Source organism: Phocoena sinus, chromosome 17, assembly GCF_008692025.1.
Source record: "Phocoena sinus isolate mPhoSin1 chromosome 17, mPhoSin1.pri, whole genome shotgun sequence".
NCBI classification, from domain to species: Eukaryota; Metazoa; Chordata; class Mammalia; order Artiodactyla; family Phocoenidae; genus Phocoena; species Phocoena sinus.
In genome coordinates this window covers 71,495,975-71,523,408 of record NC_045779.1, presented here as the reverse complement: position 1 = coordinate 71,523,408, position 27,434 = coordinate 71,495,975, and the positions used below count along the sequence as shown (strand labels likewise).

At 53.5% G+C, this 27,434-nt stretch overlaps 1 protein-coding gene across 2 annotated transcripts in view; it reads left to right on the top strand.

Annotated features, from left to right (window-relative positions):
• The first annotated feature begins 691 nt into the window (after window positions 1-691).
• Window positions 692-27,434, top strand: part of ST3GAL1 (ST3 beta-galactoside alpha-2,3-sialyltransferase 1) — an 86,688-nt gene continuing 59,945 nt past the window's right edge. For both annotated transcript variants that reach the window (XM_032609442.1, XM_032609443.1), the window contains exon 1: window positions 692-1,003. The gene's annotated coding sequence lies outside the window, so the exon portion shown is untranslated. The remainder of the gene's footprint in view (window positions 1,004-27,434) is intronic.

Here is a 27,434-nt window from a genome sequence, read left to right as displayed (position 1 = left end):
GGTCCGGCTGCCCAGAGCTTGACCTGCTCTGGATCACGCTGCAGCCTCCGCATTTGGGAGGAAAAAAACAGCGGCGGGCAGGAGGGCCAGGGCGGGGGCCGGGCCGCGGTGGCGCCTCCGCGGCTCTCATCTGGGCCCCCGCCCGAGCCTCACCGGCTCCCTAGCCCCACTCCTCCCCTCCCTCTCCCTAAATCCCACCGCGAGTCCCGCGCCCTTAGAGGAAGGGGGTGGCTTTGCCCAGCCGCCAGCAGGGGGGATCGGCCCCTTCTCGCTACCATGCACCCGACTCGGGCTCTTCAGAGCCCGTCCTCTCGCAGGGTGCCGTCACCTCCTCCGCGGGACTGATCCCCCGGCCCCCCTGGCCTCTCTTCCCCAGCCTTCCCACCCTGAAGGCGGCGGCCCCGGCGCGAAGTGTCGCCGAGACGTCCCCGCAGAGCCCCTCTCGGGGCGGCGATCCGGTCCCCGCGCCTGAGCCGACAGCAGTCCACGTGGCTCGGAGCTCTATATTCGGCTCGCAGGCAGCCCAGAGCGTGTGGAAACCCGACCGCGTCCGGGTGGAGGGAGTGACGCGGCAAGAGCGCAGGGCGGCGAGGGGCGGGCGCTGGGCGGAGGAAGGGGAGGGCCGCGCACAGGAGAGGCGCCCGCCCGGCTCCGGCGCGCGCCCCGGCTCCTGGCCGCGGCCGGCTCCTCCCCGGCCCGCCCGCCTCCCCCTTCCGTTACACCCGGGGGAAGGTGTTCCCGAGGCCGCTCCCATCCTCACCCCGCCTCCCCGCTTCTCCGGCTCCAGCCTCCGCCGGCGGAGCTCCACTATGCCAGACAGTTTCGACACTTTGCAAAGACAAAGACCAGAGGAAGGAGAACGAAGAGGAAGAGGAGGAGAGAGAGGAGAAAGGGGCGATGTGAGCTGGGAAGGGGGCGAGCGTTCGGGACACCCCCTTTTGATTCTCCTCCGAATCCCCTCATCCCCCGAAGCCCAGGAAACTTTCGCGTGTCTCCGGCCGCGGTGAGTGAGCGCGCGGAGCCGGGGGTGCGCGGGGGGCTGCATCCACCGGAGTTGGGATCCGGCAGTTTCGCTTGTGTTCTCCGAGTGGAGGGGCGATTGTCCGCACCCGGGGACAGAAGTGGTGGGGAAGGATCCAGGAGGGTGTGACAGGAGGGTGGAAGTGGGTTGAAGACCTCAGGTGCCGGGAGGGAGGAAGGCAAATGTAGGAAGACCCCTTCCTTAGCAGCGGTGTCGCCGGGGTCTTTGGGAGAGGAAGGAGGTCGCAGAAGAGGGTCGGGCTCAGGGGTTTACAGCCGTTTCAAAAGCAGCTGTTGGGTGCTCAACGGGGAGCCTACACCGGGTCTGGGGCAGCGGTCCCCGGGGTGGCCCCAGTGACATTGCTCTCGGCGCCGGGCTGGCATCTCCCCGGTGGGGGCCGCCGAAAGGCGGAGTGGCCAACGGGGTCGCCCTCCGGCGCTTTAGAGCGGAACCAGGGGTGCTGGGGCGCTGGGAGGCCGCCCAGTGATCCGGTCGGGCGGCCGAGGTTTGGTATCCGGATGGTGCTTCCAAATCCGCTGCGAGCAGGCGCAGATCGAGGAGATGGCCATCGCCCCCGGGGACACCGCAGGCCCGCATTGCTCCGGATACGGTGGAGAGGTTGGCACCCGGGACAGGACGGCTGGACGTGGCGTGGTGGACAGGGTGGGCGAAGGGGAGCGTGGCGGGGGTGGTGCCCGTGGCGACTTGAAACTCTGGGTCCGCCCCAGTCCCGGTAGGCGCCGCAGCTGCCGCGAAATAATCTGACAAAAGTTAGCAACTTGTCTGCGTCTCGGGTGTGTGACCCGCGCGGCGCAGGGGCCGCTGCTTGGGAGAGCGCAGGAGCGGTGAGCGGTGCCACCGGGGCATAGCGCCCTGATGGGGGTACAACCTGATTCGGAATCGGGACAGGGGCGCAATTTCTAGCTCCTCCTTTCACTAAGCGAGAGTGTGTTTGAACTTGACCTTGCGGGAGGAAGCGCGCCTGAACTTGACGTGGGGATTGAGGCTGCTCCCCAGCTGGGCGCCGTCGCTGTATCCCGAGGCCTGGTCTCCTGGGAAGGGTGTTGGAATTATCTGGGCTCTGCTCTTCCGCCGGAGACCTGAGTCTCTCCTCCCTCCTACGCGAGGGTCCCAAACCGCACCTTCCACGCTCGGGGCTTGGTGGGGTCGCTGGGCGAGCGGACACGTGCCCGCTCAGAAGTCTGCGAGTGGTTGGGGGTTGGGCGGGTTCTGCGTGTCCCACAGAGGGAGACAGCCTTGACCCTGAGGGCAGTGACCTCCTCACTGCGTCGTCGCCGCATCAGGCATCCGCCGGGCTTTCACGCGCCCACGTCCGGGGACCTCGCGCCTCTTCCGGCTCATCCCCCTCCCTGGTCCCACGCCACGCGGATTTGTGCAGAGATGGTTCCCCAGGGAGACAGCGAGTACCCGCTCCCGCTCTGCGGCTGTGTGCGTGTGCGTGTGCCTGTGTGTGTGTGTGTGTGTGTGTGTGTGTGTTGAGGTGGCGGGGGGCGGTACTCGCCAGCGGGGAAAATGAGGTCGGCGGGGAACGAGGTTGTACAGCCGTCGCGCCTGGCACACAGTAGGTACGTACGAAGGCTGTCTGAAAAGGCCTCTTCGAGGGAAGGCGCTGGCAGAGGCCGGGACGTCCCTTGCCTCTTTCTCCCCACGTTTACTATTCATTTCGCATCTATCTACCCAGCCCAGCGCTTTTGGCTTCTAGACGTACCTTGCGCACCCACTACGTGCTGGGCTCAGAGATGGGCTCTTCTTAGACGCTGGGGCGAAGCCGCCAGGTTTTCTTTCCCGGGAGCTGCGGGAGAGCGTTCCCGACGTTCGGAAAAGGCAAGGTGCACTGCCCCCTGCCGACTACTCTAGAGATTGCCTCTTGGTTCCGGGGCTGGAAGAGGCGCGGCGGCAGGGTTCCTGGGGTCGCGCCCTGCACCTCCGGTTCCTACCCCCAAACACCATGGCCCGGCCTTTTTCTGAAATCCTGCGGTTAGCTGAAAAGACCGACCCGACAGTTCACCATAATATGCCCCGATCTGGGTACGGAGTGGGGGTAAAACGGGGTCATTGCTCTTCCCTTATAAATACGTTATGCAAGATAAACATTACGTGTAATTGAGTGTGTGTGTATAAGTAGATATGCATACGTATGTTCACATACTACATATGTGTATGTATATATTCACATGCCTCGATTTCAAGTTTGGGGGAAAGGAATTTCATCATAAGAAAAATTTATTTTGCTGAATAAGTGACCGAATAAGTAGGGGGTCCTTTCCCGACCTTTGAACTACCCCACAGGCGTGGAAATATGCTGCCCCTGTGTTGTGCTAGGCCTGCATTTGCTGTCCAGGTCTGCGCTGGGGCAAGGCCAGGGCCTGGGCCCCAGCAGAGTCTTACCGTCACTTCCCTCTGCTGGCGGGGGGGGGGGGGTTAGCACCCCCATGGAGCACTGGGTTTAGAGAAAAAAAAAAAAAACAGGAAGTGTTGCCAGAAGTAATGGCAGAGGAATTTCTTTAAGGGCTGAAGATATGCTCCTGCAAGCTCTATCAGCAGATGGAGCTGGCTCTCAAGCAGCTTCCTGCTGACCTTTGGACTGTTTCCACTTTGGCGGTACAGGCCGGGCACTCCCCGACTGGGCTCACCAGTACCTGAAGTCCTGAAGTCGGGGACCTGCCTAGTACTGGTCGTCGGAGCCTTCTGGTGCCCCAGCTTTGGTGAGCTGGATCCATCGGTGGGCCGAGTGGCGAGGGTTCCTCGGAGGTCCTGGGGCCTCGCGGGTACTTGGGACTCTGCGCCAGGTCGGTACACCTCTCCTCTCTCCACCGCCAGCCCCAGGAACATCACCTGGAGACAAGCTGTCTGCAGCCCCGTAGGAAGGGACCCCTTAATCTTCTGGTCAGTTAACTCTGTCTGAATCAGTTGTTGACTCAAAAGCATTATATTTGAACAGGGCTTTTGCCTTGCAGAATCTAAACCGTAATCCTCTCCTAGGTTCCCTCCCATACCACAAAAAACAGCCAAGAAAGCAAAAAATAAAATCGACCAGTTATCTTGTCCATTCACGGCTTCCCAGTGAGTTCTCCGTATGCATCTGAACACACACACCACGGGCCGGAGGAAGAGCTGGCCTGGTCACAAAGAATTACTCTAGAATAAGGCTTCCATACACTTTGGTCAGTTATGGAACCCTCTGGAACCTCCAGCACTGCCAACCCCCCTGCAGAGTGGAGGATCTGGGCACGCTCTTCTCAATTTGGTCCCAGGAACCCAGCCTTGGGCCCCAGCAAGACCCTGCGTTCTAGCCCCAGGGCCAGCACTCAGTTATGTGACCACTTAAAACCCAGACTGTTTCAGGCTCTGGGTCTGTGTCACTCTGGGCAATGAGAGGTGTGGAGCTCTGCTGACATTACCTTGGGGGCATTAAGGCCTTTCTTTGCGAAAACAGTGCCCTCCTCCCATGTGCTTTTGCCTCCAGCTCCGTCCTCAGAATGCTCCAGGCATCCCTGGCATCACAGACAACCCTAGCCCACCGCATGCCAGCTGTGTACCCCCTTTCACTCCTGGAGCCTTGAGAAGCCCACCCTCACTTGGCAAAGTTATTCTGCAGCAATTCTCAGCATTGGGTATGGAGACAGGGCCCAGAAGCTTCCGGCTCTGGGGTGACATCTGTTAGGACTCTCCAATGATGCATATTGCAAATAGGGACCACAGGGACCTCTCCAGGACCTAGGTGTTTCCCGCTGTAAGAGCTGAGATGTTCTTAGAAATCATTTTTGTTCAACTAACTCTTTCATTTTATGCAAGAATACTGAGGCCCTGTGGAGAGGTCACAGGGACCTGCAGTGACAGAGCTGATCTAGACTGCTGGCTGGTCTCAAACTTTAAATAGATTAGCTGTCTGGGCTCCCCCTTCCCCAAGCCCACTCATTTCCATACACTTATGTCTCTTTTTCATTGTTGGAGACAAATATATTCTTGGAGATGAAGCTAAATCCGGCCTCTGTACCCTGACACTGAATTAACTCTCGGAGACAGAGTTTGGGGTGAAGTAGAAAAGAATAGCTTTATTGCTTTGCCAGGCAAAGGGGGCCACAGCGGGCTAATGCCCTCGAAACTATGTGTCCCAACCTGGAGTGGGTAGTGAGAAGTTTTATGGTAATGGTTCAAAGAGGGCGTGATCAGCTGGTGGCCATTCTTCTGACTGGTTGGTGGGGAGGTACGTGGGAGTCAGCATCATCAACCTTCTGGTTCCAGTTGGTTGGATTGTTTCGGTTGAACCAACATTTATTAGGAACTTATTGTCTCCCAGGCACCATGCAAGGTGCTAGAACTATAGAGATGGAAGGACATGTGGTCAGTCCTTGTCCCTTCCATCCCCACCCCGCCGGAGGTCACGGTGTCGTGGGGAGGTGCATGGGGACATGAAGAGTTACTCTATAGTGGGGGTTTGCACTAGAGCAGAAATACGCACTGGCCGAGGCGGGGTTTCGACAGAGAAGAAAAGAGATTCGTCTACCTGGGGGACCCATGGAAAGATTCATTGAGGAGACAACCCACGGGTACCTTGGGGAATTCTTCCAGGCACAAGTCAGACTGCAGGAGAGCAAGAGTGTTTTCTTGAATGCATAGAACTGGTATCGAGTCAAAGTGGCGTGTGCCCTGTACAGGTGCGCAAGAAAAATAAAGTAAAATAACAATAACAAGAGGTCTTTTATGCATGGTTCAGCAGAGGGGAGGGAACTGGGGATTTTAGGGGTTCGGTGCTTTGGCCCCCGGTTCCCGCGCTGATCTCCGGTTTGCTTCTGTGGGATTCATCCTTGCTACTCAGCCAGGGTGCAGGTCCCTGAACCCTGCAGTCCTCCAAAGGCTCTGGGCTTCAGAGTGATGGTGTGTGAGAATGCCAGTGGCTACTTTGGCTTTAAAAAATAAAATTCGATGCTTTCTCTCTAATGCTCATCCTTAGACGAGCATCAGGTTGGAGGAGCTGATCTGGGAGAGGGCAGTGAAATGGCGCAGCAGGCAGCGTGGGGGGGGAAAGCACCCAGGTTTTCAGGATCACACTGCCCAGGTCGAGCTGGGTGAGCTCGGGCAAGCCCTGCACCTCCGTTGGCCAAATCTGAGTTGCAGGTGGGCGATTATCCCCCCAGGAAGTGGGCCACTATGAGGATGAAGCAAGGTCATGCGTGAGAGGATATTGCCTGTGGGGCTGGGCTCCCAGAGCCCCCCGGGACCCGGTTAATAACAGTCTGGTTCCAGAGGGTTCTAAGAGGAAGTGCTGCTGGCTGGAGATACTGCCTCGGGACAGAGCATGTGGGAATAGAAGAGGTGACTGGAGGTGGAACGTTTTGGGAAGCTCATGGAAGAACACTGGAAACCCGAGGCTGGCTTTAATGTTCAGTGGTGGGTAAAAAACCCACCCTGGAAGCAACAAGGCAGAATAGCTGGGTTGGGGTAGTAGCATTCTTTTCTCATTCCTGCAGGTTGCCTAAGCGTTTAAAGTTTTCTTTTTCCCTTGGGCATGACCTGGAGAGTTCCCGGGAGCGGTGGCACCTGGGTTGGGGGAGAGGGATGCTCTGCGCCCTGAGCCTGTCCTGGCTCAGGTGGCCTGGCTGGTCAGCAGGCCGTGTGGCATGTGTCAAAGTTGAAGGCACCTGGAGTGGACTCTGTAGTGTCAAGCCAGGGACAAGTGTTAGAGGGACGGCCCTGGTGTCAGGATATTTCCTCCCGTTAGGGGCACCGCTGGCCCAGGGTTCAGAAGTGCCCCACCCGAGTACTGATCCTGTTCTACCTGCTGCTGCCCGTGACCTTGGGGACCTCATTTGTTGATGGAAAAAAAGGCACAACCTAAAAGTCGAGGTTGATAATTATGTTTTTTTTGGTGGACTTTCTGAGGACTTCAAGCCGGGGAGACAGCTTCTCAGATCGCTCTGAGGGACTGCCCCAGGTAGGTCAGGGAGGAACCAGGATATAGAGGGGTTTTTGCCACAAAGACGAGGTAGTTCGAACATCAAAAGATTACCACTAATGAGAGAAAACCAGACATCTCAAGTGAATGAATTTGGCACTTTTCTGTGTATGGGAAGATGCATGTCTGGGCTCATTGAAATCATTCCTTTGATGTGCATCTCAGCTATCTAGGACAAGTGTCCTGTCCTTTCCCATCCTGAGTCCCCTCAGGATGTACCTTTGGGGGTGGCTGCAGGGTCTGAGGGTTTGTTGCGATCCTGTGCTCCCTCAGGGGTGACTGTAGTGTCCTGATGGCTGCAGCATCCTTCATTTGCTGAGACGGCAGCAGCATTTTTCATCCACACACTTAAGCTCTGAATCTCCATTTCCTCAACTAGTAGAGGGTAATATAAATCCCCCAAGACAGGATGAGGCTGATGAACAGGCCTTCTTGATTATAAATTGAGTAACATCTACTTCTTATTAAATGTTTAGTGTGTGCCCAGTGCAGTGGCAAGTATTCTAAACTTCAGATCATTTTGTGTTCCGGTAGAAAAGATGTGCACTCACATTGAGTGGAGAGTTTTAGTAAAGAGTGTTTAACAGAGCCGGGAGCAGTATTTAGGGAAATCAGTAAGGGATGTAGCAGTACCTGGGCCCAGTGACCACGCCCCACCATTCCCATCCCCCCCAGAGGAAGCAGAGGGAGGGATGGGGGAGAGGAACCAGGAGAGCACGGCAGTAGGGGCTGATAGAAGCTTGTGGAAGAGCCTCCCCCTTCCCCCTGGCAGGGAGGGGACAGGAGGATACACTCTGCCACCTGGCTCTGTCCTGCCTGCCCCCACAATCCCTGTGTCACCAAGAGACGAGCCCTCCCAGCAGCCAGAGGCCACGGACCTCCTTGTTGGAGCTTCTCAAGGACATGACGGGATGAAGACAGGTCACCTCCGCACTCACAGCTGTTGGCATCTGACCCTATTTGGACCTCCGTTCGTCTCTTCTGTGTGCTCCACTGGGATCAGGGCCCTCCCCATTTTGCAGACATACCCAAGGTCACATGGTCTTGCCCACACCCGGATCTTCCGTGTGCCTGGAATTACCTTCATGGGAAGTAGGTGACTCCTGGGGAACGAATAAGCCCACATTTCCAGCTGCCTTGAAGCCCCATCACACATCTTCCTCCGCTCACCCTTTGGAGCTCCCACCACCCACCCTTCCCACCTTGAACTGTACAGGTGAGGAAGTTGAAGGTCAGTCAGGTGAGCCGGTCCACATGGGCTTAAGATACGACCTCTGACCTTGGTGGAGCCACCTCCCTGCATCCCGGCCCCTCAGGGCCTTGCTGTCTCTACCTCGCCCCCTTCTCCCTCCATCCACTTGGCTGAGTCTGAGAACAGTGGCAAAAAATCCCATAAACTAAGTCTCAGCATCCCCATTAGATCCTAGAGTCAACTTAGGGAACCAAAACTTTATCATCATAACAACGCAATACAACACAGCACAACATAACACAACACAGGAGCACATAACAAGCACAGCTGCCGTTTACAGCTCATGCAAAGTGAGTATGGATGAACCTGACCAGAAACAGACTTGGCGGAGAACTAGCTTTTAGCATTATTAGGAAGCCAGAGAGTGCCGCCCCCAGGGGAGGCTTAGAGCATCAGGGTGGGGTTCTGCTGGTGAGACTCGGGTAGGCACATAACAGTGGAACCTCCAGAAAGGAGCTGTCAACAAATAACTCAGACACTTTGCTAGATAATTTCCCTGCTATTTAATTATTTTGCCTGTAAATGATTTTTTCCCAGGGGAGGGAGTCAGCTAAGTACATGGAGTTAAAAGTCATAGAACAACTGCGTGAATAGAGTTTAGGAGAAAGCAAAGAGGAGAGAAGAAAGCCGCAGGCAGTCTTGGAACAGGGAAGCTTGCCCGCACATTTTTGGGGGTAAAGTGATGAATGGTCAGCAAAGAAGTTACTGTGTGTGTTCTGTCCTTGAGAAGGTTTCACTTGTTGGATTTTCTAGAAAACCCCGAGAGTTCAACCTTGGAGCCTAGTGATAGGTGGTCTCTGGGTTCCCCTGTGCTCAGGGCCTGCCATCAGCACTTCTACCTCCACTGAGCTAAGATGTACACGTTCCCTCCTCAGTAAGAGCGGATCATTTCTTTAATACTAGATCCCTAGTCTTTATAACAGCCCTGTAAGTCACTGTTTTGTACTTTTTTCCTAACCCATTTTACTGATGTGGAAACAGGCTCACAGAAGGGAAGCCACTTGCCCAAGGTCACATAGCTAGAAAGTGGCAGAGCCAGAATTCACGATGGTTCCATATCTGCCCGAAGCCCAAGATCTCAGGCAGCATGCTGTGTGATTGCCAGGATCGTCCTGTGTCTCTAGATCAGGGGAACCAGGAAGGGGGGCAGCTGCCTCTGGAGGTGCAGCTATGAAACACATCATACCAGGTATCTGTTCCCAACCGTAGCCCAAGACATGTGCCATCCCACCCGACAGGCATGACAAATGGACCCAGGTTCTGTAACATCCTTTTTGGAAGGAGGTTCTAATTTTTCTCCACATGCTCTTTGCCGAGGCCTGGGGCTCCAGGCCTTTTCCCTGATTCACACATTTGGGGCTGGTTGGATGGGTTTATTTAGCCCTCGATAGTCTGGCTGGGTTCTCAGATCTCCACGAGGACCCCTGCGTTGCTGATTGCAAGCACTCGTCCTTTGGCTTGTCCACATAAATTGAATTCAGAGAGCCCCACGGTGCCTGGGGATTGAGGAAGGACTGAGCAGGAAGGCTTGGTATAAAGTTTGTCATCAGGGGGTGGAAACCTGCCCAGATCCCTAGACAGGTGTCTCTCGGCAATCTGCTTCAAGAAAAATGAACAGTGAAAGCTGCTGTTGCAACACTGAAAACTTGCCTTTTAATAACATCTTCACAGTTGAGAGAAGTGTTTGTTGTTCCGGTTACTTGAAAGCGCTGTTAATCCTACCACCTGGTGGAGAGTTTGATGAATAAAAACTGTTGCTTGGGAAACATGTTAGTTGCCACCAACAAGAATGTTTTAGTGGGGGGTATTCCTGGGTGTTTCTGAAGCGTATCCTTAAATTTTAAACTTCAGTCTTTTGGCAAAAAGGAAATTAAAATGAAAAGGAGAGATTAGAAGGTAGCGCGGCTGTGTACCACACTTGAGGGAAATTTCAAATGAAAAACACACCTTTCAGAATGGTCTGAAGAATTGGTTCCAACATAAGAGCCGCTTCTGTTTTTCTGTCTGTAACCTATGAAAGGGAAGAGACTGAGCTAAGTGAAAATCATCGGTGAACTACAGGATTATAGAAATGAAACTGATGTCTCTACAATGCCAAACATCCAAGCAAGGAGAAAAAAATGTACTGGCCCTGGGGACAGTTTGGAATATCAGAATACCCCCTGCATCGTTGGGAAACTGCCCCTGGGATGGAGTAAACGGGTTTTCTCTTTTTCTCTGAACATAAGCTGTAACCGTTATAGGAGAGGTTGGAAGGAAGTTGTGTGTGAGTCAATTAAGTGACAGCAAGTTACAAAGGTTGCACATTTAAAGAGCGTGAAATCAGAAGGAATTGTAAAATCCAAGCATTTGCAAAGATTCTTAGCAGCGCCCTTGTTCAGCCTTCCTCTTCCAGACTTCAGTTATTTATCGACCGAGTCATTCACTGATTCACTCAATAGAAGTACTGGCTCTGCCACTTCCTTGCTGTGTGACCTTCAGTGTGTTTCATAACCTCTCTGTGCCTCCATTGCTTCACCTATAAAATATGGATAATAATAGTACCTACATCCTGGTGGGTACTAAATACTTGGAAAGTGTTTAGAACAGGGCCCTGCAGCGTGCCTACTTTAAAGTGCCTGCTGAGTACATGCTATGATCATCATCTTTCGAATTAGGAAATCCCTTGCTCAGCTTCCCACTGAAGTTTCCTCACTTCAACTCCACTGTGTGGTTATCCCTCCTCTGCTTGAATGCTGCCAGTGATAGCCAGATCACTGCCCCACACAGTGGCCCTCTGACCTCTGGACACCTCTGTGGATTAGAAAGCTCTTCCTCATACAGAGCTTCCAACCATGGAGGACTTCCTGGAGGAGGTGGTAGGGTGGGGGTCTCCGGAGCTGTCTAAATTTAAGGCTGGGAAAGTTGGCTGGGCTTAAGAAGCTATGGTGTGGCCCCTGGACACTAATGGTAGACGAGGTCCACCTGAGACTTTGGACATGACATTTTAGCCATTCCCTGCCTTGTATTTCACTGCTAAGACAGCTCAGACGGAGGCCTGACCCGTGTGATTCCTCAGCCCGTTAGCAGGTAGAGCCAGGGTGAGAAGCCAGCCCTTCGTTCAAGGCTGCCACCGCCGACTTTCACCGCTGGCTTTTCCGCCCGACTTGGGCAGCTCAGGGTTGTCCTAGAGCTTCTGGTGCCCATCTGCACGCCAGAGCAGGGGACACGGCAGCAGGCACAGACCCGGGTGCCAGGACTCCTAGATGACCCCACTGGGCGGGCCCCCTCCTCTAGGGACCCCCATCATGTCTACACCTCAGCCTCCCAGACCACCCCCTGACCCCCAGTCTCCCTGACCTCCTTCTCAGCAAGTCAGGGTTGGCTTTTGTGAATTCTGCCATCTCTCTGCCCTTGTATCCTTCCTGAGTTTCTGCCCGGGAAATGCTGGACATTCTGGACTCGTTTAACCTTCTAAACAGGGCTTTTCGGTCCTTCTTGTTAACAGTATTTCGACAGTTGAGGACACTGAGGCTCATGGAAGTGGCCCCCCGGGTGGGGACCGGCCCCCTCCAGCCACCCCCGCCCTGCCAGTGTCTGACCTCACGCCACCCAGTGTCTGACCTCACGCCACCCACGTTCCTCCCACCCTCCTTTTGCATTGTTCTGAGAATCAGATAAGAGGCTCCTTCACTAAACCCTATTTCGGGGGCTATAAATAGGACACTTAATGGTGGCACTCGGGTCCCATCACCAGGGACAGAATCTGTGTGATGCCAGCATGTCCTCCAGCCCAGGGTTTTCATGGTCAGCACAAGATTCTTCCCTCCCTCCCTGCCTTCCTTCCTTCCCTCCCTCTCTCTCTCCCTTCTTTCTTTTTCTTCCTTCCTTCTTTCCCCTCATCCACAAAATCTTGTCCCAAAGTACATAGTTAAGCCTCCTTAATTAGGCCGTGGTTGCCTAGAAGACAAACACATGCGTATTTCACGATTCTTCTCAGTTCTGGCAGGCAGGGAACAGTGCCCATCAGGAGGCCCCGGGGGAGGCTGCCCAGCCTGTCAGCATCTCCTTCCTCTGAAGGCAAAGTCAGTGTAGCCCACAGGAAGGCCACGAGGGCACCGCTCACCCGGAGGCCAAGGGGGCAGAGGGATCAGCAAGGACCAGGGGGAGGTCAGGGCCACTGTTTGTTAGGTCTGGGGCAAGTGCCTTCTGTGTCCAAGCCATATCAGTTTCCCCACTAGTGCTCTGGGGACACCACCACCCATCTTGCCGGCTGAGAGTTGAGATAACTCAAGCAGGAGAGGGTTGGGGAAAAAGCCCCAGAGAACAGATGTCTTCAAGCTGGAAGATGGGTGGGAGCTGCTGACAGTAACAGTGAGGGTGGGAGAGCCATTGGACGGGGGACCCTGGGGAGCAACCCACAGATGGAGCCGGGGCACCTCCCCAGTTGTGTGGTTGATGGCAGGAGGAAGAGAGGAAAACACGGTGCCCGCCTGGGGGGTCCTAACCGTCCTGCCTTCCTCCAGTCTTGAGGAGCGATCAGGTGTCTCTTCCTGCACACGGAAGGAGATTTAGCCAGACGAGGCACACAGTGGTGCTAGAACGTTTTTGAAATTCATATCTGTCTAAGTGATGCTGAAGAGTCACCCTGACCCGCTGTCAATTCCACCGCCCACCACGTTTATTTAACCGTGGATCGGGTCCTGTTCCAGACCCTTTCCTTGCCGTTACTGCTCACAAAATCCCACTGGCGGGCTTCCCTGGTGGCGCAGTGGTTGAGAATCTGCCTGCTAATGCAGGGGACACGGGTTCGAGCCCTGGTCTGGGAGGATCCCACATGCCGCGGAGCAGCTAGGCCCGTGAGCCACAACTACTGAGCCTGCGCGTCTGGAGCCTGTGCTCCGCAACAAGAGAGGCCGTGATAGTGAGAGGCCCGCGCACCGCGATGAAGAGTGGGCCCCACTTGCCACAACTAGAGAAAGCCCTCGCACAGAAACGAAGACCCAACACAGCAAAAATAAATAAATAAATTAAAAACAAAAGTAGCAATGCTACCGTGGATGTGAGGATTAAATTAGTCAATGCTTTAAAAAAAAAAAAAATCCCACTGGCCCAGGTTCAGAGGAGGAAGCAAGATTCTGAAAACCTCATTAACTGGTACAGAGTGATGCAGCCAGTGAACAGGCAAGCTTGCAGAGAATGCCTGTCTGCGGGTTGACATTTGATCAGACGGCCGTGGGAGACAGTACTGTCCCAGAACAAAAAAAAGAGCAAAAGGTGGGGGAGCGTTTGTCCCCACGGACCTGGACCTGGGGTCTCTGGCCCTCCAGCAGCAAGAAAGGCAAAATATGTGGGTGGACGGCTACCTCCTTCACACCCAGGGAGCTGTGCTTACGGTCTGCATCACTGATGGAATCACGTAATGTACAACAGGGTGTGCAGAGATGCGTGTGGTGGAAATGTGCATCTGTGTGCGATGGCTGGTGTGTGTGTGTGTTTCTGTAGGGGGTGGCATGTGACCGCTGTCCAGTGCTTGCAGACACCTTGATCAGCTTGAGGATGTGATTACGGAACTGGGGAGAGGGCATTTCCTCTCTTGCAGTGGGGTTTTCCCCAGGCGAGCGACTTAACGTACAGAGGCGTTAACGTGAACACGTTTGTACCCCCAGCACCCAGCAGAGTGTATGCAGAATGTGCGGTGGGTAAATGCTAGTGTCATTTGTGCATCAACAAATATCTCTGAGATCTGTTATGTGCCAGGCACTGTTCTAGGCAAAGACCCAGGGAGTTCACATCCTAGCAAACAGCGGGGAAGGGAAGGGATTGGCCGTGAGCAGGAAAAAATAGCAGGATGGGGGGGCCAGCAGGGGTACCCCGGGGGAGATCATAGTGTAGGTGTGGTGGTCCAGGAAGGTCACTCTGAGGAGATGTTTATGGAACCACGTCCCACTGCTGATAGGAGAGAACAGACCGTGAGGGTGGGGAGAGGAGGGGCTGCCGATCAAAGGACAGGCAGAGGACTCATTTACTCTCCTCCAGGGGCTGTGGCCTGCCCCCTGCAGAGCCAGGCCTGTCTTCTCCAGTGCATCCTTTCTGGCCTGAAGAGTCACATGTGTGGGCTCTCTCCCTCAGAGCTCAAGCATTTCCTCCCCCCAAATAAATGTTATCAGCTGGACCACAGACAGACCTCGGGCCAAGGCATTCCGCGTAGATAAGAGCACTGTTTGGCAGTCTTTAGATATGAAAATGGACAGCAGTGGAAAGCCTGGTGGAATTTCTGTTGCTGATAACCTTTAAGAAAAGAGCACTAGTTACAGGAGGGTTGTTTTCCTGAAAGAGAGGAGCCATCTTTGAATATCTGAGAGGCTGTCAGTTGAAAAAGGATTAACCCCTTCTGGGCAATTTTGAGGAGAGAATCCAAGTGGAATGGGTGAAATGAACAGATTTCAGTTCACGGAGTGTTATCCTTCTCATCCCCTCATTCATTCATTCAGCAAACACACCTAGGTGCCCGGCACTGTGCCGACGCTGGAAGTGTGACAGAATAAGGTAAGGGCTGTGTCTTCAAGATGTTAATAATTTAATGGGAGAAACAGACGGATTAACAGATCAGTGGTATGTCGAGATGCAGTTCTGTGACGCCTGAAGCTAATACAATTTGGGAGTTCTCTTTAAGAAGAATACAAGGTTAGGAATTTAAAATGCAAGCCCTAGATTAATGGGGAGCCACTGAGGGCCCCTGGTGCTTACCCTTCCTTGGCCTGGCCCAGGCCTCCTCTGGGAGAGGTGAGAGGGCACGAGGGTTTGTTTCCTGCGAGGCTGGATGAACACTTGGCAGAAAGGCTGGCAGTGGGAATTCTGGAATTCTGGTGGTAGGGCAGCCTCACCTTCTGGGTCCCCCGAACCCTTGTTCTTGGGCTAAAGACCCTTTTTCTCTTAGCGCTGCTGCGATTTTCAAAGGTGCTTTCCTTAAAGTTCCGCAGGCTGACCTTGTGATCCCAATTCCGGGACAGTGTTCTGTGGAATCGCCTGGCCTTCAGGAGTGTTAGTGCTGGTGGAGTGGCTGTGAGCACTTTACAGAGGGCTCACCGGGGCTCATACGCTCTCCTGACAGCCCCCGATATTGACACCTTTAACCCTACAGCCACTCTGCGTGCCAGCTGCTGACATTCTCCCTGTTTTACTGATGATGGAACCAAGACACAGAGTGGTTAGGTACCTCACTCACAGATGCACAGCTAATAAGTGGAGGAGCCGGGCTTTCAAGCTACCTAGCCTGCCTCCAGGGCTCCGTGCCCTTGCTGCATTGCCTCTCCAGGGTCCTCGCTGTTTAACTCTTTTCTAGCAACATTCTGGAAACATCCGGAGGGGCCAGCATGGGAGAGTGGCTGTAGTACATACGTAGAATGGGCTAATAAGTGTTTGATCCGTACAAAGAGTTCTTACCAGCATGCTGAAATGCTTTCATTAGGTGTGAAGGTGGGATACATAAGAAGTAACACTGTCAACAGTGTTAGCAGTGCTTGAACCCCCTCTCAGCCTTTGTACCCTCACCTGGACGGCGGTTATAATGGCTCATTTCGTTCACGCATCCATTCAATAGGTTTTAACTGAGACCCTGTCATGCGCCTGGTACTGGGAATATGGTGGTGACAAACTCAAGCATGGCTTCTGCTCTCCTGTTGATTACTTTTGGTCCAGCTTCTGATTGCACAGTCTGTCTGTGCTTTCTCCCTCTTTGTTGCCCTACGTGTACCTTCCCGAGGCCCTGACTGGCCCCCAGCCCCAGATCCAGCCCCGCCCAACACCTGTTGCCTCATTTGTAAAATGAACCAGGGACCCACAGACCTCCCGGACTTCAGAGTGGCTCTTCACAGTTGTCAGCGGGCATACCTCACATCATTACCATCTTCTAGAAAAGGTCAGGCTCCTGACAGCTGCAGGGAGTGCCCTCCTCCCTGGATGTTCAAAGATCCAGCCCCGGTGGACAGCTGCGCTGGAAGGGAGGAAGCCAGGGCCCTAGAGTCCAAAGAAGAAGCTTCACGACAGCTCTGCCATTGCCAGCTGTGCGTCCTTAACCTGCTGAGCTTTGTTCTCTTGATAAATGGGGCCAGTCCCACCCACCAGGGGAGATGGACCCCACGGGGACATGCAAGCTGTAGCAAGTTCAAGGCCCTGGAGTGGGATCCCCCTGGCAGGCACTGGCGTCTGTCGCTCTCCAGCTCTTGGGCAGGCATTTTGCTACTCTGTGGCTCAGATTCCTGCTCTGTAAGAAAGGAGACAATCACAGTACCCCACCTACGAGGGGTTGTGAGAATTAAATGAGACGATGATTCTAAGAGCTGGGCACGGTGCCTGGCCCATAGCCAATGCTGGATAAGTTACAACCGTGTTATTATTATTACATTAGAGCTGAGCCGCACTGGTGGGACGTGTGAGCTGTGAGGGTAGGAGGGAAAGGTGTCCAGCTACAGCAAAGACATCTCTTCCGTGAAAGGATGGACATCCCAGGGGTAGCTGTTGCGAACAGGCCTGGAGGCCTTGACAACACTAGGGTCACAGGAAGAGGGCATCCACCCAATGCATGGAAGTTTACTGCGTCCTTTTAGGAGCCAAACCCATAGACTGAGTCATCCTCAAAAGATTAATTTCTGTTCTAATCAGGCCCAGCTGATAAGCATTTGGGCATTTACAATAGCCTTTGTTCCTGAAGGGTATCCAGTTGTGCCCTTCCAGCCTGCAGTGACCATTTCCCTTATGGCCTCGGGACCTAGTCCAAATTCCATAGCAGGACAGACAAGGCCACTACCACCGGAGACCCCGCCCACGTCCCTGGCCTTCTCACTGCTTTCCGGTTCTCGTGGTTCTTATGATTGCAAGATGCACCTCGGCAAAGACCATCAGGGAACTTCGAAAGAAACCCAAGGTTTATTGGCCTGGGCCACGCAGGGAGGTGGAGGTGTGCACAGACCTGGGGTTCTGCCTTTACTGGGGCTAAGGTTGGGGGCCTGGTGTTTTGCAGGGTCACTCTTTACTGGCAGATTTAAAACAGAAGAGCGAGAATTAAAGCGTGGGAAGGGAGAAGCAAGGCCACTCAAAAGGTCAGTTATCTAGGCTACCCAGGGCTTTCTAGAAAGAGGAACTTCATGGGTAGGGCCACCTGGCCATTTATTTAGTTGTGTAGCTGTGGCAGTATGTTTATTCGAGATGGGTGCCTTTCAAATATTAGATGCCTCGGCAATGAAAAGCTTAATGTCGGGCACTTACATTACAATCAAAAAAGCTAACTGCCAGGCATTTCCACTACAGATGCATAGGTGTGGCTATAGAGACAGACTTAGATACAGACGCATCCTATGTTCTCATCACCCTAAGTAACGTTCGCGCTTAATGAAGTAACTTTCCTGTCTCCAGGACTTGGACTATGCGGTCTGCATCTGCTCTGCTCTGCCACTAAGAACACCCTTCTTTTACTTTCCTGCTTCAATCTTCTCTCCTTCAAAACTCAATTCCAGCATTGTCTCTTCCAGGAGTCCTTCCCCGCTCTGCCCTCTACGTGCGTGTGCGTGTGTGTGTGTGTGTGTGTGTGTGTGTGTGTGTGTGTGAGAGAGAGAGAGCGTGTGGCTGGCTTTCATCCCACTGACCCCACTGCTTGTGGTGCGTGGCCTGTGTGCGTGTCTGTTTTCCCTGTTGGCTGGGGAGCTCCATGGGGAATAGGAATGTGTGATTCATCCTTCGTGGGGACTTACTGAGAAACCACCTGGGCCGGGTGCATCTCTGCATCTTGAGGGCCAAGAATGGGCATTTGAAAGCGGGCATGGTTTGTCCACTTGTCTCAGCCGCAGAGAGCCAGCCCCGGCTGTTGGTTTGGTCAACATGATGTCCAGTGAGCTGACCTCTCTGCCGAGCTGGACACAGGCCTGCGCCTCCTTGGGGATCATTTCTCTCTCCTTGGGCCCCCCTCGGGCCTCACTCAGCCTGCCACACTTCCTCTACCTCCAGCTTTTGGAGAACTGGAGATGGGGGATCCCATGTCTGGAGGCTCATGGCTCTTTAACGTTGGGACTGGCCAGCATCTCTGTGTTGCTCACAGCTCGGCCTGCCTGCTTGCAGAACACCTGCTATTTATAGACCTGCCTGCCTCCGCCTAAGTTAAGCAAGCATGTCCTGCCAGGATAGCCCACTGCCCTTTTGGACCTGGACCAGGAGAAAGAGGAAGAAGGACATGGGAGGGACCCAAAGCCAGCCAGTCTGAAATCCATTTGGCCAGCATGTCCTGTACACTGTGCAGGGAAGAGACACGTCACCGTGTGGCTCAATGGTCTTCACGTAAACACTTTGTCGCAGGCGCTAAAAATATCCTCATTGCTGGGGGATTGGCCATCAGAAAAAGAGGACGGACGGGAAGGCCTTTGGGGGCAGGGGAGATGGATTTCTTCCTTCTAGTGGTTGGATGTATGGAATTGGCTCCCTGTACCAACCACAGGGAGCCACAGCAGGTGGACAGTCGCTTAACTGGGACCTCCTTGAGGGCAGGGGCCATCTCCTTCCCCACTGAGTCTCCGGTACCCCAGCCAAGGAGGTGGCACTCAGTGAGTGTTTCTGGAGTTGTCCTGAACAACTGTCATACTGTGTGGCTGTGTAGTGATCCATCAAGTAGCAGTACCATATGACTTATCTGTCTCTGTGACTGCATATTTCTGTGTGATATGTGTCAGCGTAGACCATCATCATTATTGTAAACAACGCTGCACTGAATTCACATCTTCCTGCTTTTAGCATTTTCCTTCATTTGGACTATGTCCTTGGGATGAATTCCCAGGAAAGAGGTCCTTGCCACCTATTACCTATTGTGACTTTGTCATGGAACAAAGAGGGGAAGTCAGACGAGGGACAGGAACTGGAAGAGACTTTCTGCTGGGACTGGGAGAAGAACCAGTGCAAAGGCCAGAGGCAGCAGCAGTGGGATCTTGTGAGGGCGAGCGCATGTGCTCTCAGCTGGGTCCAGTGTCCACCCACCTCCCCAATACACACACACACAGACACTCACATGCACTCACACACATAGGGAGAGGCATGTTGGCTGTCATAGCACCTGTGGAGTCTTCTGGCGTTAGGTAGATAGCAGTCAGGGATGCTATACATCTTGCAACATGGCCAGTCCTTCCCTGGGCAGGAAGAATAGTCTTCTCCAAATTGCCAAGATGCCCTCTTCAAAAACCCCGAGGGAGGACTTCCCTGGCGGTCCAGTGGTTAGGGCTCTGCACTTCCACTGCAGGGGGCGCAGGTTCAATCCCTGATTGGGGAACTAGGATCACGTCTGCGCGGCACAGCCAAAAACAAAAAAACAAAAAAAAAAACCCCAAAAACCCAAGGGAGATGTGGTATCGAGTAGCGTAGCAGCAGTTCTTAAACTTTTTTATTTTCAAGGCCTCTTTACATTCTTAAACATTACTGATGGTCCCAAATAGCTTTTGTGTCTTATATCTTTTAACGTGTATTGTGTTATTAAAATTGAGAAATTCTTTACATATTTATTACTTTAAAAATAACGATAGGGACTTCCCTGCTGGTGCGGTGGTTAATAATCTGCCTGCCAGTGCAGGGGACACGAGTTCGAGCCCTGGTCCGGGAAGATCCCACATGCCGCGGAGCAACTAAGCCCGTGCACCACAACTACTGAGCCTGCGCTCTAGACCCCGCGAGCCACAACTACTGAGCCTGCGTGCCACAACTACTGAAGCCTGCGCGCCTAGAGCCTGTGCTCTGCAACAAGAGAATCCACCGCAATGAGAAACCTGCGGACCTCAAGGAAGAGTAGCCCCTGCTCGCCGCAACTAGAGAAAGCCTGCACACAGCAACAAAGACCCAATGCAGCCCCCCCAAAAAAAACACAATAGAAAGGGTTGATGAAAAAGGTTCAAATTATCCAGAAGTTGTAATAAATCTAAATACATATAAAAAAACAACAAAAAGATAATAAGGTCATCACATGGTAACATAAGTGTGATGAAAACCAGCTACTTTCCCAAACAAAAAAGAAAATTAGTGAGAAAAGTAGTGTTGTCCTACAGATCTCCTCCATGTCTGTCTTAAAGGAAGTCAGTTGGGTCCTCAGTCGGCTGTTGCCTCGGCCTGCGGTGAAATGGCACACCACTTGCCTCCGGGAAACCCCTGAGACTGAAAAAGCAAATGATGTCTTATTAGCACTATGAAAATCGATTTGATATCATGGACTCCCTGGAAGGGCTTATTGACCCCCTGGGGTCCCTGGAACATAATTTACAATGCAAAAGTACAAGAATATGGCTTTGCAAGCAGGCTGCTGTGGGAGGAGGGGAGGTCATGTCTCAGGCAGAGCCATATATCCATATCCTAGGAATAGAGTCACGTGTATTCACCCACATCCTGCTAAATAAGCTTGGCGGTTCTCACACAATGAGTTAATGCAGAATTCCACAAACAATGTGAATATTCATTTATTGGACAGTGGTACCAACATCATTTTAAGATGTCAGTATTGTCCAGTACTGTTACCAAGGCAACAGCTCTAAGCCTTCTAATTTCTCAGTATTTGGGGGAAAAACCCACAAAAAGAAGGCAGGTAAACTCAATAATTAACTAGTTTCTAAACAAAATGTTTGCCATTCCAGTGTCAGCAATCTTGTGCTCTGTTCCAATTTAATCATTAATCTCTACCACAGTTTTTCACCCTTTTATTTGTTCGGTGCCCTTGAGCAAAAGCCCAAGAGAGTGAGACTGAAAAAGCTAATGATGTCTTATTATCACTATGAAAATGGTTTTGGTGCCGTGGACTCCCTGGAAGGGCTTACTGACCCCCTGGGGTCCCTGGTACATAATTTACAATGCACAAGTACAAGGTGAAAGGCATGGCTTTGCAAGCGGGCTGCTGTGGGGTGAGGAGAGGTCACAGCCCAGGCTCATCGGCATCCAGCTGGGTGACCTCAGGCAAGATATGTAGCTTTTCTGTGCTCCACTTCCATCCCCTATAAAATGGGATAATAGTACCTATTTCTCAGAGTTATTATGAGAATTAAATGAGCTGATAGGTATGACGCTCTTAGAGAACAGTGCCTGGTACTTAGTAAATGCTATGTATCCATACATATGCACATGCATGCTATATGTGTATGTATATGTGTATACATATGTTCTGTACGTACGCTATACGTATGTATACACGTCATACTATATATACACTATATATGCGCATATGTGTATGTATACATATCATACTCTATACATATACTATATATATACTGAAGCCAATAAGAAACAATTTTAAGTCACTACAGCAGAAGTTACCCATTTCACTTCATTGCTAAGAATCTGAATCTTAAACAGAGCCACATCTTTTTTTTTTTTTTTTGGTACGCGGGCCGCTCACTGTTGTGGCCTCTCCCCTTGCGGAGCACAGGCTCCGGACGCGCAGGCTCAGCGGCCACGGCTCACGGGCCCAGCCGCTCTGTGGCATGTGGGATCTTCCCGGACCAGGGCACGAACCCGCGTCCCCTGCATCGGCAGGTGGACTCTCAACCACTGTGCCACCAGGGAAGCCCGAGCCACATCTTAAGGCGGCATTTCTGTCCCCTCACGCCGGTGGGCGCACTGAGGGACAGTCACATGGTGCCTCGTAGAGCATGACCATCACGACGGGACCCCAACGAGAGCTCAGCTGTGGGGTGCAGGGGCCGCGTGTCTGTCCCAGCTCGTGCTCCCTGGAGCCCCGATGAAGGGCTTGGTGACAGCTCCCAACTGCCCTCCTCATTTTCCCTCCCTTTGCTGGTGAAGTGACTGTCTTCATTTAACCCCTGATTGAGGACATCTTGCCGCTGGGTCAGGAATCAAAGCAGGAGCCCCCGGTGCCTGGCCCCAGGGATTCCCCGGAAACCCCAGGCTGCTCCTGACGGCTCACGGGATGCTCTGTCAGTGGCGTGGTGGCTCACACTGGGAGTGTTTTCCTGAAATGCTTTTTGTTTGGAAGCTCTCAGTGTGAGCTTTACAGAGGCATATGCATTCCCTTAGGCTTTGAAAATAGACATCGGTTCCAAAAGAAAAAAACGATAAAAGGTCGGTGTGGATTATCCAGCCACAGCTTTTGAGCGTGTGAAGAAGGAATTGGCAGGGCGGCGGGAGGGGGGTCTCTTAATAAAGCGCTGGGTCCTTCTCTTGCGCCCGCTTTATTTATTGATTCTACTAACAAATATCGATTGGATGTTCCCTTGTTCCAGGCAGGGTGCAGAAAGCTGAGGCTCCCTCAGTCAACTGACTGTGAAATGTACGTCTCGGTGGGGATGACTTCTGATAAATGACCAAGTTATCAGGTGGATTCAGGGATCTGTAGGAAGATGGGAAGTGCTGTGAGAGAGAGCGAGAAGCTAGGACAGGACTTGGGAGTGCTGCCGGTGGAGGTGATGGGCTGGTCACACTGAGAGCAGAAAGGTGAGCAGAGACCTGGAGGCAGTGAGGACCTGATCCAGGTGGGCAGCTGCGGGGACAGCCATGGCCAAGCCCTAGACTGGGAGGAGTGCGCCTGGAGAATCCGACCAGCCCTGCAGAGTGAGTGAGGTGCCGGTAGGTGGTCAGGGGGGAAAGGGGAGGGCCGATTGAAGGGGTCGCCTTGACCTTTGGGTGATACTTGTCTCCAAGGGTGACCCTGTGTGTCCTGATGGACTTCAGTGATTTCCTGTGGCTAATTCCCTATGCTCCTCCAATTATTCAGCCTCCCCCCTCCTCTGGGAAACCAGCCCCGAACTCCTGCCTGAGCCTGGAGCCCCTCCTCCGGGCTCCCGTGACAGCCCACGTCGGCCCCTAGCCTCGCGTCCCCAACCTCAGATGGAAATTAATCCGCCTGCCAGATTAAGACCCATTAGCTGGGTCTTTCAATATTCTATCTGCCAGGTGGGCTGCAGCTGGGCCTGGGTTTCATGACGTCTAACCCTTGTTCAGGAGCACCACCCCCAGCCTGTAAGAGACCCTAGGGCCTTTCTCAAATTCCAGCTCTCCTGTAGGACCCTTTTCATCTTGTCCCCAAACGGACTGATCTCTGTCCTTCATCAGAACCCGCTCAAATTCTCTCGTGCCCCTCCCAGGCACTCAGCACATTCTGCGTGGCATTTGCCAGTCACATTCCCCCACTAGATGCTAAATTCCACAAGGCAAGGAACGGCATGTGTGTCATCTTCGTGGCTGGAGAGAGCTGGGGATGAGTACCCACCGCTACAAGGTTTGCCCCCGAAGCCTTCAACGCCCGGCTGTGCGGTGCTTTTGCGCACCCTCCCCCCGCATGTGCCCATCTACCTGCTCAGTACCTACAGTGCCCATGCGTCCTTGCAAGGCCATCCCTCTGCCAGGAGTGCGCTTGCCCTATTTCTCCACCCAGCAGGTCACCTGCCGGCCATTACTAAACTCAACAAAAGGGCCACCTCCTCAGGAAACTGTCCCCGTTGACCCCTCCCCTTTAGCGCCGGCCCTTCCCCATCTTGCTGGCTGTTTTCCTCTCCCCACAATGGATGGAGAGGCTCTGATGTGCCAGAAGGATTCACGTGGCCCTGCCGTCGGAGCCCTTGCGGTCTAGAACAGGGGCAGTGAACTCTTTCTGTAAATGGCCGGAGATAGTAAATATTTGCGTTTTTGTGGGCCAGATCGTCTGTGTTGTGTCTGCTCAGATCTCCCATGGCAGCACAAAAGCAGCCACAGGCAATACATAAATGAACAGGCGTCGTTGTGTCCCGAGAAAACTGCATTTGCCCGAACAGGCGGCCGGCCAGATTGGGCCCACGGGGGGTCATTCGCTGAATCCTGGTCTTAGCCTTGGCTGTAGAGGAAAACAGCTTGACTAGCACTTGTATGCATTGTTTGCTAATGCCTTGCGTCCCCCTCGCTGGACAGGGGCTCTCTCTGAGCAGAGAGCGTTTGCACTCAGCACCGCACCCTCAGGGACTGGCACGTGCCTGACACAGGGCTGGCCACTGGCACGTGGGACCAGTCAGTGAGTGACGGAATGACGTTCCTGCAGGTCCTGAGCCTAGCAATCTGGGCTGGACCCTGCCTCTTCCCTGCCAGCACCAAGGCTGAGGAGGGGCTGGGCGTGGGCTCTGGGGCCCCTGGGCAGGAAAGCAAATCCCCTCCTCCAGGTGCACCATTTCTGCACTGATTTTAATGGGGTGAGGATGGGTGCCATCTGCTCGAGGTGGCCCTGGGAGGATTCCGCTCAGACTCCCGACATCCTAGGAATGCCTCCTTCCTGGCCGTAGCCCACAGACTTCTAAGCCACCCGGCCTTAACCACAGAGCTGAGAGCGGGCTGGGGGCACCTGGAACTTCCTGTCTGCTGTTAGTCCCTGAAAAGGAGGCATTGAGGTATGAGACCCATCTGGAGGCAAGCTGTTCCCTTCCTGCACGGGGATGGTCCCGGGCTCTGCGTGGCCTTGGCTTGAGTCCCGACATGCACTTAGGCAGCGCCTTGTATGCTCCAAGTACGATTCACTCACGTTATTTAATTGTCATAACTGCCTATGCTGGGGATGTTATGATCCTGATGTGTCACAGGGGTTACACCACATGGGGGCGAAGCTGGGATTTGAACCCAGCAATCTGCCACAGAACCTTAGCTCATAACCTCCATGCCAAGCTGACAGGCAGTAGGAAGGACAGAGAGCTTGAGGGAGCCAGAGTGGATCAGACTCACCCACCACCCCAACCTCCTTTCTCCAGCTGGGACACCGTTGCACAGAGAACTGAAGTAATCTGCCCCAAGATCACACAGCATTGGTAGTAGAGGCAAGATTTGAAGCAGGGTTTCGGTTTCCAGTCCAATGTGTTTTATCCACAAGCCCAAACCCCTCCTTTGGCCTGGGACCTGCAGAAAAACAGAGGCGAGCTCTCTCCTCCCACCCAGAGTAATCTAGCCTCTCACCTTGCTCTTTGTTAAAAAGCAGGGAGGTGGCAATACAGATGCACACCTTCGTTAACATGGATGGGTTTCTGGGCCCGGAATCAGCCAGATCTGGGCTCAAGAATCAGTACGCTGATGGGCTGGGGCAAATCTCTGACCCTCTGGTTTCTCATCTGGCAACTGGGGCTACAGGCCCCACTTGGCTGAGTTGTTCTGAGAACCAAGTACACTGATGTATCTGAGTGTCCAGCCATCACAGAGCCCACAGCCTTCAGCAAGCATGGCCTCCGGTCCCCCCTTCCTCATTCGCTCCCTGCAGTTCCCCCACCCCCTCTGCACCAGGAAGCTGTGGGCACCCCTCCCACTGCACTCAGCTGCAGAACTTCGTGCCATGATTCCTCTTGTGAGTGGACGCTCTGACCTCATCTTGGGCAGTATTGCAAATCAGGAAACCACGCTGGGCTATTTCTACCCCAGGGGCCGGGGCAGCTCACTTTTTTGTTTTTGCCCCGTAATTGCAAGGTTTTACAGTGGTTTCTCTGTTGCCCGAAAGTCCCAGTATTCGCTCTGTTTCTCTCTGACACGTAATTGTATCTCAGGAACCCACAGCAATTGGGCCCCTGGCCCCTCGGTGGATGCCTTTTTTCTGTGGAGACAGATGTCTGGATGAAAAGAAAGATATTAGCTGGTTGAAGCAAACGGTGATTAGACAACCCTTTACTGAAGCCTCTGCATGGATTTGCTGGCTCTGAATGTTTGGGGAGCCTTGAAGTCTTCATCAGCTCTTTCTAGCTTCCTTCCTCTTCATCTAGAACAATCTGTAGGAACCCAGACCCTGGAGACTGGCTGGGGAATGAGTGATGGAATAGGGAACGGCAGAAGGTGAAGGTCTCTGGCGCCCAGGGCTGGGGAGTTGTCAGGTCTGCAAAGGTGGGAGAATCTTCAGCTTAGGAGCTTGTCAAAATGCAGGCTGCCTAGGGTCCAGGCCTGCCTTCCAATGCAAGGCTACCTTTGGGAGAACTAAAGGAAGTGGCAGGGTCCACTTACCTGCAAAACGGTGATGTCAGCTGGAGGTGGCAGTGTTGCCTGGTGGTTAAAGCTCTGTCCTGGGAACACTGCCTGGGTTTGTGTCCTGGTTCTACCACTTACAGGCTGGGTGACCTTGGACAAGTTCTTAACCTCTCTGCGTTTCAGATTTTCATTTGAAAATTTAGGGTGATAATAACTTGCTCAACCTTCATTAAAAACATATATATATTTTTTACCAGTCATAAATATTACCCTGGAAGAGCACTGACCCCAGTGCAGACCTTAGGGAATTCCTGGGAATCCCATGAGAGTTGACTGTGCATTTGACACAGAGCGGGAAACATGGCTGGTCTCCGTCGGTGGCATGACTTCTCAGTCTTTACATAAACTCCCGATCCATCCTTGCAGTGCCCCGTTGAGGTAGGTGCTAGTTTTAACATCACAATCTCTGCTTTACAGAGAAAGGAGAAAAAGGCACAGAGAGGTTAAGAGACTTGCCCAGGGGTGCCCAGCAAAGATTTGGCAGAGCCAGATTCAGACTCAGGCCACTTGGCCCCAGAGTCTATGTGCTTAACCTCTAGGCTCTCCTGCCTCTCAGCGTGGAGGGAGCAACAGCTACGCACAGACGTGGTTGTTGCCGTGTGACATGTGCTGTGACAGAGGCACGCCCAGGGGCAGGGCGGGCCTGTCTGTCCTTTGGCTTATGTGGGCCTGGACCTCTCAGTCTCCGCCTCTGTGGTGTTCCGGAGGACTGAGCAACACCCCCAGGAAGGGCTGTGCCCCACCCTCCCCAGGAGGCCGGGCAGCACCCCTTTGGTCTGGTCCGAAGGCGGGAGGCCCGTGGAGGAGGTGGGGAGAGACTGAGCAGGGTGAGGGCGGGGCACAGACCCATCTGTTTGGAATTAGACACGAATTGAGCACAGTTGGCCAGAAAGCAGCCACGTGAAGCCAAAAAGCAGAGTTTGGAAATGCTCCGCAAATGTCTCAGCAGAGCTGACCCTCCTCTCGTGATTCTGTGCCGGTCTCGGTCTCTTTACTCCGTTGCTCATTTGCCCAGCACGTTCTCCACGCTGGTCTGGGGATGGAGCTGGGAAGGCCCTTTCCTCGGCCTGGGAGGGTGGAAGGAGGGGGGCAGTGCGCTGGGGCACACCAGGAGGCCAGAGAGGGACCTAACTCCAGGGAGGACAAAAGTGACAAGCAACAGCAATAATAGTATTGGTTATGTGCTTACAGGGTACCAGCGGCTCAGCATTTGACCC